The sequence below is a fragment of the Quercus robur genome, chromosome 9 (genome assembly GCF_932294415.1).
Source record: "Quercus robur chromosome 9, dhQueRobu3.1, whole genome shotgun sequence".
Taxonomy (NCBI): Eukaryota; Viridiplantae; Streptophyta; class Magnoliopsida; order Fagales; family Fagaceae; genus Quercus; species Quercus robur.
Window position 1 is genome coordinate 52440200 of NC_065542.1, and position 13935 is coordinate 52454134.

At 32.9% G+C, this 13935-nt stretch overlaps 1 pseudogene; it reads left to right on the plus strand.

Moving 5' to 3' along the window:
* The first annotated feature begins 6856 nt into the window (after window positions 1-6856).
* On the plus strand, window positions 6857-11759 carry LOC126701194 (pentatricopeptide repeat-containing protein At2g28050-like; annotated as a pseudogene).
* The last annotated feature ends 2176 nt before the right edge of the window (window positions 11760-13935 follow it).

Here is a 13935-nt window from a genome sequence, read left to right on the forward strand (position 1 = left end):
GTATCGCATATGTGATTGCAAAAATGAGATATGGTGCAGTGATAGTTTTGGTCAAACCACACTAGAAAGTGCGGTACTAAAAATAGTCCAAAACTACACTGAACCACACCGTGAACACCCTTAACTAGAGAAAATACAACATGCATCGGATGCATGTTTCCTCCCTCTCACATTAGAGTTTTACAAAATGATATCATTATGTAAAGCAGAAGCTCACATTAGAGGTTCTCGTATGTTTGGAGCCTCCAATGTTTTGACAGAGATTCCCTAATTTGCTTAAAGCCAGGTACACTAAAATGCCACAAAGGAAGTTCCAATTCGTAATTATTATAATATCAAATGACTTATTGTGTCCTTAACTTAGGACATTAAAATGCTTTCTTGTATCATTAGATTATTGAGTTTATAATGGTTAAATCCTACATTGATGTATTGATGTACATTGTTTAGGACATTGTGCAACACCTCTTTTGAGTTGATTAGGATCTTGAGAATAATGTTTTTTCTTGAAGCTTGGAATATTGGTATCACTTTTAAATAGTTAAATTTAAGGGTTTTGACGGATAGAACGTCATGATTGACAGAAATGATCAACAATCTATTGGAAATCTATATGCATCTCATACATATTATATGCGACAGAATAAAAGCTAGGATCTACTTTATATTTTACAAGAACACATGCTAACTTAATTCTAAAAATTTTACTGAAAAGTAAAAGACAAACAAACTTTGATACAACAAACGGAAAAGCAAAACCAAAATTCTAGCCAATAATGTCCTTGAAACGTCCTTAATCGTCACCTGATGACTATAAACTTGGTTGCGAGTGTGGGCTCTCCTTGTTAAAATTTAGCCCTAGTCGTGCATCGATACCCTCCTGCTACAGAAGATGGATGCAGACCTTGTAGACACTCGAGATTTTTTATTTTCCCATCTCTAGGTCGAGGAAGAAAGGGGGAAAAAAACCCACGTCTCTCCACATTGGAAGAGAGGGTATACGTGTTGCTATTTTTATTCGAAGAAGAACAATGACACTACGCTCTTTTGGCCTTTTGCTTGGCGACGTGTGATGACGTGCGTGTTTGTGAGTGAGTGGGTCTCTTTAATTTTTTTTTTTTTAGAGAGTTAGGTCTCTTTACTTTATCTGTATATATCTTTTTTGTATATATTAAGAAGATTAAGAAAGTTAGTTAGTACTTTTTTTTGTCAAAAATACCCCTAAATTAATTAACTAACAACTTAAAAATAGAGTTAAAATAATAAATTAGCAAAAGAAAGTTACTTATTGCTTTTTTTATTGTAAAAAATACTGGACAAAATGGGCTTTTGCCCTTTTCGGGCAAATTAATTAGCTTTATATCCCCTTTCCTAAACTAAGTAGGGAAATATCTCTTTTTTAAAAATTCGATTTATGATAAATTGAGTTAGAAAAAAAAAATTTTCTGAAACCCTATAGTGGCGTTTTAATGAGCCTATAGTGATGTTTTTAAGATCTATAGTGACATTTTTTAACTCGACTTCAATGAAATCGAGTTATAGGAATTTTTTTTTACTTATAACTCGATTTCATTGAGGTCGAGTTAAAAAACGTCACTATAGGTCTTAAAAAACGTCACTATAGGCTCCTTAAAACGCCACTATAGGGCCTAACTCGATTTATGATAAATCGAGTTTTAAAAGAGGGACATTTTCCTAGTTAGTTTGGGAAATGGGGTATAAAACTAATTAATTTGCCCGAAAAGAGCAAAAACCCATTTTGTCCAAAAAATACCCCTACCTAAAACTTAAAATTGGGTTAAAATAGTAAATTGACAAAAATAATAAATTCCTACTTTTACTTTGAAATGTTTTTCTGCTTCTAATAAACTCCTACTTTTATGTTGATTTAAATTCCTACTTCTACTCACTAACTCCCTACAAAATAGGATTACTCTTTTGTTAGTTTTAAAACTCCTCCAATCTACAAAACTCAACCCACGTATTCAATTTTTTTTTTTTTTTTTTTTTTTTTGTGATTGGAAAAAGTAGAAATCCCAAATTATAATAAATGCAAATTATTAATCTTTATCCAAAAAATAGAAGAGCCTCTGAGCACGCGCGTGCTCAGAGGCTAGTTTAATTTAAAGAGTTACCACCAACTATTGGTTTATTTTAGGTGTGATTGTTAACCTATTTTTCTAATTCATTTTGATTATCTAATTAACTAAAAGTCAATCCTAAGGGCTCCTAAGCTAATTGAGATCACAAAGGTCTTAAACAAAAACTTTTTAGACTCAGAAAATCAGTTACGTGTGGGGAAAGTGTTAGATACCCCACACAACTTATCCAAATGATAGTAGCTTATTTTAATTTAATCACAACACTCATATTTCTGAATATAATTTGAATACTTAGGCATTTATTTTTTTAAATAATTTTTGTACAAATAATAAATATACTTATCAATAGCAAAACCGTGACAGATCCTAATGTCTCATAGGACGGGATTTGCCATGCCAGCTCCTTATATTTCACATTGTTACCCAAGAAACCCTTAAATCAGTCTTTTCTTCTTGTCATACTTAAATCCCTAGAAAAAGTTACATATTTTGTTCTAAATTGGCCTTATATTATGACACCAGTGCACCACCAATTCTATGGGGGGAACCCAAGAATGAGATCATTTCTGCATAGCACAAGCCTTACTTTTGCAATTCTAAAGATGCAGAAGGAATCTAAAGCTCACTAAAATGTTTACAACCATTTACCACTATCATATTTACTAAATTAAATTAAAATTTAAGCTTCACAAACCATAATCCTTGTGAATAACAGATGACAAAGTTCAAGATAGTTAAATGAAATGCAACATAGACCTAACTCACTTCATACCATCTCGCTAGTCAATCCCCTACGAACATACCCAAACTCAAGCAATAATTCAAAATAAGGTTCGATTAATGTGTGTTTTTAGGGAGACACACATTAATCAACTATTTTAAGAAACTTTTTATGAAAAATTGAAAATTTTAATAAAAAAATAGGTAACCTTTTCATAAAAAAATTTCCTAAAATGGTTTTACTAATGTGGCCATACGTTAGTAAAACCTTTCAAAATATGGATCCCCACATCCTTAGAATTCCAAAAACCCTTTTTCAAATTTTTAATATTTCATTCCCGTGAGAATTTAAAGGGGCAAAAAAGAATTCAACTAATGAATGCCCTAATGGGCATAAGTCAAAAGTGCATTTATTGCTTTGACCAACCTTGAAAATGCAAGGAAAAAAAAAGTTGAATATGATTAGTTGCTTAAAAAGAAAGCGAAAATACCATTTTAGTCTCTACATTTTGGAGTTATGATCAATTTAGTCCTTACATTTTAGTAACAATCAATTTGATCATTGTTATTTTCAACTTACAGTAAATTTAGTCTTTACCGTTAACTTACTAACAGAAAATACTTACGTGACTAATGGTTTATCTTGTTGACGCACATATGGCTAATATAATAATATAAAATCAATTAATTAAATATTAAAAAAACCACATAAGCATTTTAATAATAAAAGAAATCCATGTCAGGCTCCAAATTTCTGAAAAGATTAATTAAAAGAAAAAAATAAAGAAAATGAATTTTTTTAAAAAAATCTCAATTTCTATTATTTTCTTTTGAATTCTTACACTTTTTTAGTTTTTGTTTCTAAGCACAATAGCAGGAACACAACAGTCTAACTTAAACTGAAGAATAATTCATCAAATATCAAGACTCAAATTTCTTTTAATCTATTTTCTTAATAGCCACATAATAATCATACAACTATCAAAACCTCCACATATTTGAAGCATGGGATCGATTCGATGGGTCGGTGCATCAAAGATGCAGATTTGCAACTGGTTGGAAGCTAGTGAAGGTAGATCTCGCGTTGCCCACGGCGGCATCCTCCTCATCTGCTGTCTCCCGTTGGACGTCCTCTGCCGAAGCCTCACTCAAAGCCACTGTAGATCTCCTCTTGCTCCACCACGCTCAACCATGGTTATTAGAAATTATAGATTTAGATTTGTGTGTGTGAGTCTGTGAGAGAATGAGAGAGAAGGAGAGGTGAGGGAAACTAAGAAAGTGCTCGGTATTGGGATTTGATTTCATATTGTGGTGTTGATGGGTGTTGTTGGGTATTGTGTTTGAAAAATAAGAAAGTGCAAGAATTCAAAAGAAAATAGAAGAAGTTGAGATTTTTTTTAATTCATTTTCTTTTAATTAATATTTTCAGAAATTTTGTGCCTGATATGGATTTCTTTTATTATTAAAATGCTTATGTGGCTTTTTTAATATTTAATTATTGATTTTGTATTATTATGTAAACCACATGTGTGCCAACAAGGAAAACCGTTTGCCACATAAGCTTTTTTCATTAGTGAGTTAACGGTAAGGATTAAATTAACTGTAAGTTAAAAATAATAGGGACTAAATTAACTGTTATCAAAATATAAGAACCAAATTGATTGTGACCTCAAAATGCAGGGACCAAAATAGTGTTTTTGCCTTAAAAAAAAAAAAAAAAAAACTCTCTTTTAAGAGTTGGACAAAATACCCTCCTTTGTTTTTTTTTTTTTTTTTTCTCTCACATTAGTCAAAACATACCCAGTGCCGGCTGAATAGTGGAGCAAGAGAGGCGGTTGCCTAAGACCCCAAGTAAAAAAAAGACCCCCAAATTTTAACCAATAGGGTTATTTATAATCAATAAATGAAATAATATTTTTTTACCAGATGAAAAACAAATAAAAAATAGAGAAAAATGCAACGTCTACAATATTTTTTACAACACTTTTACAATTATGTTAAGTAGCAGGTTGTTACAACCTGTTATTGATAGCAAAAAAATAATTATAGTGATATTTTCAAAGAGAGAAAAAAAAAGCAACTTAAAATCTAGGCTTTGTTGTAAAAAAATATTGTGAATGTTGTACTTCTAAAAAAAAATAAGAATAATAATAAGAGTTTAATTAGCAAACTTTTACTAGTTCTCGTCTAAGTCCACCACTAACACTATTTTTTTATTTACTATCAATCTACCATATCAATAAGTATGAAAAATTTTGTCAAAATTTTTTCTGTTTATAAAATTTCTAAAAAAAAAAAAAAAACTCTACATAGTTTATGTTAATTAGTAGTAATTTTGCATTTAAAACAAGATAATCAATTTTCACCGTAAGTCTCCAAATACATCAAGCCGTCCCTGAACATACCCACCTAGAGCCCCAAATGGCCAAATGTTACTATTTGAAAAAAATATGTAGAGTTTTATCACTATTTGAGAAATATATAGCTCAAGTTTGACATGGAACTTGAGTACCTTATAAGAAAGACACCGTTTCCAGTTTTCACAACCCACAACACTCACACGGCCACACATTACATCAGTGTACTGTGCATGCCTTTCTAACTCTTTTATCTAAGGTATTGGAAAGGGAAACTATTCAAATGGAGCTGGCAGTGGTGCTAGACATGGGGCAGAGCCGCAGAGGGATGTAGCTTTCTATCTACATCAGTACTTTCTAAACCAAAATACAATAAATACCTGAGAACCACTTGGGGATTCTCTTTGTTTCTTCTTCTCCATTTGCATATTCGTTAGGTGCGAGGAAGACAATAACTGGAAGTCTTCTAAGAGCAAAGTCAGTCAATAAAACTGTGTAAACAGAAAATTTTAAGTCGGTGGAACTTCTTTTTTGGAACGCATTTTATGGAACTTGAGTTCTAGAAACTCGAGTAACATGACAAACTCAATTTTGTAAAATTCGAGTTCCAAAAGTGTGGTGCTTTACTAAATATTTTTCAAACAGCAGTAAAATACTACATATTTTGCCAAATAGTGATATTTGACCATTTTAACCCCCACTTAGAGATAAGTCCCAAACCCAAACAACATCCTCTGGTAGTAGAAAACCTCACCACAAAATTAACAATAAATCTTTGATTCACGTACACTTCAACTGCTCCATCAACTTCAACAGGAGTGGCCACCATTACCATGTTGCGCTTTTTGCTCCAATAACCTCAACACCTCACTCTTTATGTGTGACTTCTATTGCTCTATTACTGCAAAACCACCTCAAAAATATCAAATGCTTCGTTTTACATACAAAGAAGCATGGAAATATACGTACATGTAAGACTATAACACCCATTGGCGGAGGGAGGGGGCAGAGACCCGCCTTAGGTTTTGAAAAAAACCCTTCCTCCTTACAACTTCTATGAAAAATAAAAAATATATACTAAATTTTACACATTGGCCCTCCTTAAGAAAATAGTATAGCTTCGCCACTAATGGCATCGTCATCATCCATTTGCTGCTCTCTATGGCAAGCCCAGGGTAGATAAAGTGAAACTTTCCAAACTATTGGTAGGTAAAGTGCAACAATTCTAAACAATAAGTAAGTTAAGTGTAATTATCCCTTAAAACTATTGCTCACCGAAACTCAAGTAATAGTTTAGTAGTAACAACATTTTTTTTGGGTATTTCAATCCTTTTAATATCAATTATTTAAATTGATACTATTATGAAGTTATTTGGAATCACACGTACTTATTAAAATCGTATTTTGAAAACATAATTTTAAAAAAGAGAACAAATTTTGAAATAATTTCAAAATTGTGTTGTTAAAATAATTATTATGGAAATAATATTATTTTACAAATTTTACTCCAATTTCCATCTCCCACTATCTACTAATCGGAAAAAAAAAAATAAAAAAATAAAAGAAAGAAAATCCTCCATGCTCCATCTTGATTCAAGCAAACTGAGCTAGTGAAAATGATCATGCATCTTCAATAAACTCTTGTAAGAAAATTTAGAACACAAATTGTTATTGTAACATCTCTCCAAAAAGTCCTCAAAAACCCTGAAAACTGTGAAAAAAAGTCACCGTCCAAACCTTTCCTTAAACCCTATACCATACCAAGAAATAACACAAATCATCTCTAAAACCCAAAAACCTTCTTCACCTTCCAAACCCAAACCACTCAAACTCAACACCACCACCACCACCACTTTCCTCTCCAATCTCAACCCCACCACAATCCTCCATGTTCTCACAGACCCAGATCTTAAATCCTCTAAATGCTTGTGTTTCTTCAACTTTCTCCTCCACAACCCATCTCTCTTGTCCTTCAAGCCTGACTTGCAAGCCCAATTGACACTAATTTGCAGGCTTGTCAGAGAAAGAAGGTTCTCAGATGCTGAGAAAATGATCAAATTTGTCTTGGTTGGTGGAAATCGCAGGTACCCATTTTCTGTTATTGCTGCTACAGTTGGGAATTGTTGCAATGATGAAAAAGTTATAGCCAAGTTTTTCAATTCTATGCTTAAGGTTTATTCGGATTGTAAAATGTTTGACTTAGTTTTGCGGGTTTTCGATTATATGAAGGATGATGGAACTGAGATTGATGAGAGGACTTGTACTGTTCATTTACTTGCACTTAAAAAAAGTTATGAGTGTTTGCAATTGGTTTTGGACTTCTTTTATTGGATGGTTGAATCGGGTATTGAGGTTTCTGTGTATTCTTTGACAGTGGTGGTGGATGGGTTGTGTTGGAGTGGAGAGGGCAAGAGGGGCAGGGAGTTGGAGGAGATGATGGTAGAGGAATTAAGCCCAATGTTGTTACATTCAATGTAATGTTGAATGCTTGTGCCAAGAGGTGGAATTTTGAGGAGCTGGAATTGGTTTTGCTTTTGATGGAGAAGGAAGGAGTGGCATTCAGTGACCATACATATATAGTTTTGATCGATGGGTTCACGAGTTCTGGCAAGATTGACGAAGCTAAAAAGTTGGTTTTGGAGATGCATGATAAAGATTTAAAAGTGGCTACTCATCTGTACAATTTAGTTATTAATGGGTATAGTAGATTGGGGTTTATGGATGGTGCAAAGTCGATGTATGGTGAAATGACTGATAGAAGTATTTTTCCAAACGCTGATACTTATTCCGCTCTGATAAGTGGTCTTTGCAAGGCTGGGGAAATGGGGCTAGCAATGGCATATGTGAATATGATGCAGCGTAAAGGGATAGAACTAGATGATGTTATGTTTAATTCCTTGTTTGATGGTTTTTGTAACAAAGGGATGGTCGATGAAGCTTTTGAGGTGCAAGTTATGATGGAGAAGAAAGGATTTGCTGCTGATTTAACTGTGTTTGACAAGATAGTGAGTGGGCTGTGTAAGTTGAACCGGATTGAGGAAGCAAAGAGGCTTCTGAATGTGATGGTTAAAAGAGGTGCAACCTCAAAAATTACGAGTTTCACTACTTCATTTGATATATGAAGTATACAGAGGCTTTTTGGTGGAAGGAAAGGGCTGTTTAGAGGATGGAGCAATGGGCATGAGTTCTAATATAAAGCATACTTTGTTAGATGTGTATTGAAGAGGAGGGAACATAAAATGTAGCCTAGATGCTTGTAGATGAGATGAAAGACACGGATTTTAGGCAGGACTGGACTCATATTCTTAAATACCAGTTACTGGAAACTCTTTTGTTGTGAAAGGCAAATGATTCACTAAGCTATTCTGTGATATGGTCTCCAAGATGAGAATGCATACAAAACAAAGTTTTCAGGCTTGTCGACAGACTGGCAGTCAGATGAAGCATTGGACTCCCAGAGCTAGCTGGTTCACCCTGAAATGCATTTAGTTGCAATAGTTGACTGGACATGTATGATGAGATAGAATAGAATTGCTGAAAGTGACAGGACCTTATCACATTCCTTTATCTTGGGTTTCACTCTGCCAATATTTGACAGCTGTGAACAAGAGAAGCATATCCTTCTGGGAGTCATAGTGTGAGCTATTGTGCCTATTGGATAAGCAAGAATAATGGTATAAATATATCCTTAATAATTATAAAACTGAAGATTCATGTTGGACTTCGTCATTAAAGACACTACACTAGAAGCAGTCATTAATTTTAGTAGGTACTTATCTTTAGAACCTGTTTTGTGTGTAATGCTGCCAAATCTTTGTTGATGGCAAGGCTAGACATGATTTAAATGTACATATTTTGTTGCAGATTTAGTCATTCAACCATTGTCGTCTTTGTCAAATTTAGTTTTTGGAAATGGATGACATACATGATCAACCTCTTTGATGTTTACATAACTTTGCGTCTTTACTTTTTCTTGCTTTGATTTAGCTTTTTCCTAACCTTCTCTAAGTTATCAATGATGGTTTAGCTTAAATATATTTGGAACATTTTTCTAGTGGAATTTCTTGCTCCATGCATTAATATACTGTATAAATTAATTTAACTGCAAATTAATTGTAATTTTAACTCATGATTGAATTTTGACTCTAATAGAGTAAAGTTTCAGTATCATGTGCTTGCCTCTGGTCTGATTTCCCAAATCCTGTTCTCGGAAAGTAGAAATAAATTGCTAGAACCTCAAATTCCTAAATCCTATACCTGGAACATAGAAAGTAACTAGATCCTCAAGCTTTAGGTGGTTGTTAACTTCATAGAATTTTGGTTTGGGTTTTCCTTGATTTTGTTTAACCTCTGATGAAAAGATTTGAGGCATGCTTTGAGACCATCATGAGATAACTCCAACTAATTATCTTGTCTCTTGATTATTTGCCTTTATAGTGACTAAAGCACAATCATCAGTCGGGTGGACTATTTTCCTATGCAGTTTGGTTCAAGTGTTACTTATTAGTAGTATTGTGGCATTTTTTTTCCTCTCTTTTTTCCTCTCTCTCTCTCTCTGCTGATGATATCATCAAATGGTGCTTTTACATATGGAGAGTACAGTGAGAAGCTCCCTGATAAATATTACCACCTGAAAACATAAGGGCTTGAATATTTGCCTGAATAGTTGCCATTCGTAAATAAATGTTCTTGCATGTTAGGGAGAACTATAAAATGACTTATAATATATGGTATTTCCTTTTCCATGTCAAAAATTCATTTCTTTCTGTGGAAGATTTATAATAGTTTTTGTTATCTTGCGTAATTGCTATGGTTTATTTATTAATAACGTCATCTCCTATTTATAAGTATTTCATGCATTTATGCAAAGTTTTCTTGCTAAACTATAAGTAGGAAGAATCTTTTGAGGATTTTTTTTGGGTATATTCTTACTTAAATTTGAGGTCTGCCATATTCCAACATTGTTCTGTTTTAGTAGTTGATTCCTCCTTGATGTTAGATCTTACAATATTTCATGAGATAGAATGCAAGCAAGCATTATCTATGGTTCTTTCTTGAACAAAACAGCAAATGCAGAAAGATGATGAGGAGTGAGGGCTAAACCAATATGTGCATTTCTAAAATCTATCCATGCATTTATGAGTAGTTCATTGGCTAAATCTAGAAACTTAAGAATATGTTGGAGTTCCTCATAGAAACTTTGTTTGTTTCTTAAAAATAATAAATTGTTTGATGTTTGTTCCCTTACTTGATACACAAAGCTAAACTGAATAAACAATTCCTCATTTTTTCTTCTTTATGATATGTATTTTTTTTTCTCATGGCAAAGTTGGAACCAAATTGAAGAGACTGCAAAGAAGATATCCAAACCCCAACCTCTCCTACTCACTAAATGTTTTTCCAGGAGCAACCCTGAGGTGAGTTTTTATTTATTTATTTATTTTTTAAATGACCACAAAATTGAAAACAGTATATTTTGTCAAATTATTACCTATATAAAAAAAATTGTCAAAATTATTAGTATGAATCAAGCAACTGTAGTATGCAATTTTAGTAGATGAATTGAAGTTAAAAAAAGAGTAGGGAATTATAATCTGGTTTGTAGGACATACTTGAGTTTATTTCTTCTTGAATCTTATTGTCATATTCTAAGATAATGGCTGCTCCCATAACAAAGAAAACATTCGACTGCTCCTTCAATTGCTGACTTCCTGATTTTGTAACCACTGTAGACCCCCCTCATTGTTTTTAACTTCAGAAGCTCTAGCTACAGCCAGCTGCATATCTAACGAGGAGATTGTTTTGTCCAATGTCTTGAAAGTATCGAGACATGAATATGCCATATAAATCAATTACATAATATAGGAAGGTAAACAATTGCAACACGGAAGATATTGCTTGGATTCTTTGAAATATTACAGAATATAGAAAGTAACATGATTATATCATGTATTTGTGAAACTTGAGAAAAAAGCAACCTGTAATGGTGAGAAGAATATTATCTAGAGATGTCAATAAAGATAGTAAAGCTTCTGTGGTAATATTCTTAAGACTTGCCTTGTTCTAATATTTTCTATTGGATGAAGAGCTCTTGATTGATTAAACGTGTAGTATTGAGACTGATGTGGCTATGGTGCTTTTGTATATTCTTGAGACAATGGAGAGTGGAGTTGTGTAGTGAGGCTGATTTACAATTTATTGTTATGCGCATAATTAGTCATTTTTGGTTGTGTGTAGTTATGATTTTGGATTTTTATTTTTATTGATTGTTTCTTGATTCATTTAGGTTATATAATTCTCTCTCTCGAGCACACCAATTCTGCTATTTCAGATCTAAGTTGCCAAGAAGTAGCACTCTTCTATCCGAAATCCACCATGGCACCATAAGACCTATATAAGTTGCCCATCTCCCTCTTTGTTTGGTACTTTCTTTTTTCCTTCTTACATATATGTCAATCATTATCTAATCAGGTAGATGAGAGGCATGACATCAGGCGAGTGTAAGTCTAACTTAAAGCCTAGTGTGAGATTGAAACTATAAAGTCCTACTATTCCAAGTGAGTGTTTGGATTGCACTGAACGTCTGCATTTGTGCGTTTTGTTGAAAAAATGTAGGTCCCATGACATTATTCACGGACTCACAAAAGTAATCCAAACACAGATTTCAATATAAATTTGGGTCCCACAGTACTATTCACACATTTAAAAATTATTTTGCTACAGTGTTTTCAATTTTCAGCAATAAGCGATATCCAAATAGATTCAAAATTTTCCAATAATGATTGCCACTTCTAGAGAATAGATGAATATCACATAATGTAACTTTTATTTAGAACTTTTGTCTACTTCCATGGGGAATACCATTTTGAATAGCTTATTATTATTTTTTGGTTACATTTATTCTGATGGGAACTGAGTCATCATGTTCTGTAAAATTGTCAAGCTTAGTTACAGGGCACTAATTACCTTTCTTGAAGCTCATGAAGATGCCTTCCTTGAATTTCCTACTATTTCATTAGTGTTCTTAATGATGTTCTGTTAGATCTCATGAAGGCTTCATTACTGAACTTTTGAAATAACTAGATAAGATTTGGATTAGATTCTAATTAAGGCACTTTGAAAAAGTAATGAGGAGGAGAAATGTTAACAAATTTTTCTGTTGCTCCATATAGTGAAGATCTAAACTCTATAGATACAAGTAGTTTCAGACAAACATAATTAAATTTTACATTTATCCGTGAAAAATTTGCAGCCCTCCAAATAGGAACTTCCAACCAAACTAATGAATTGACCAATGAAAAATTTGTTGTGAGTTGACTTGATATTACAACTCTCAACCAAACTAATGAATAGATTTAGTTATTCTATTACAACACATTTTATTCATAGTAATAAAGATTACCATCCCTGTTATAATCCACATTCAGTGTACCAAACGTGCTCTAATGAATATTGGTGCCCATTAAAATTTATTTATTATATGAAATGTTTTTCTTTTGACTCAAAATATTTACTTGGGGGTAAAAATAAAACCTTGGACAACTGGAAATACCTAGTCTCTTTGTTTTCCACCAAAAAAGATAGATAAACAAATACAATTTCTCTGAAAGGAAAAAGTGCCATAGAAATTTGTTACTAAATAGAACTCCTTACCAAATGGTACCGTTCTTTTGAACTCAAACAAACATTCCCTCTTGCTCCATATAAATCCACCACAAACACTCTTTCTTCAAAATGAAATGCAGTCCAACAATGCTCAACCACACCCATTGAGCAAACCTATTCCTTCTCTATTTACTCGAAGAATTAAGGGGGTTGGTTTAAAGGTACAATCTTTGTAACTTCATAGTACACACACGGATTGGGGAGTTCCTATTTTGAAGGCTGCAACATTTTTCTTAACCACGGCAGTTCATTGGCATTGTCCTCTTCCGCCTTGCCACTGCCAAACATACAAGCAGTTATTCCCACTACTCCTTGGGTTAGTCAGCTTATTCTTACAATGGCAATCATCATTTTATACAAGGTTGGAGATTTTGATTACGGATTTGCTCCAATTGTTTAGATTTAACATGTGTCACTTGTAAAACTAGATAATATTTAAGAATGAAATCGACTTATTTTAACAAGTTGATGTACTAAATTAAACAATTTTTGAGGGAATAATATCAAAATTTACCCAATTGCTGATATAAATTCAAGAAAAAAGATACACTGAAAGTTTACCAATTTTTTTTTCACACCTTGTGTTTTTGCCTTGTGGTTGGTCCAATCGAGTGCTATTTCGAGTCAACAATACTTTGGTACACAATAACATATACATCCAATTTCATAACTTATTGGCTATGATTCCTGAAAAATAAAATAAAATTTATAGGTGCATTTAAAAATGTTGGGAAGAGAATATCCAGCACTCCTTAGAGTCGAGCCATAAGCATGTTGTACAAGTGCTATGGGAGTGAGATGCCAAAATTTTTGTGAACTTTTTTGTATGTATAGCCGAACGGGTAAACAAAGAGCAATGTTATATATACAAAATTTTACAATATTTTTTTTACATTAGTTTTTTTTTTTTTTTGAGAATCTTTTTACATCAGTTAAGTTCACAAAATTTTATTAATTTTCATTAGGGTCTATCTCGACATTATTTTTGGGCCTTACCCAAATTTTTTTTCCTTCCTTCTTTACCGAACAACGCATAAACCCCTTTTATTTATTTATTTATTTTCTTTCCTTCATTATTTTCCATCTACCCT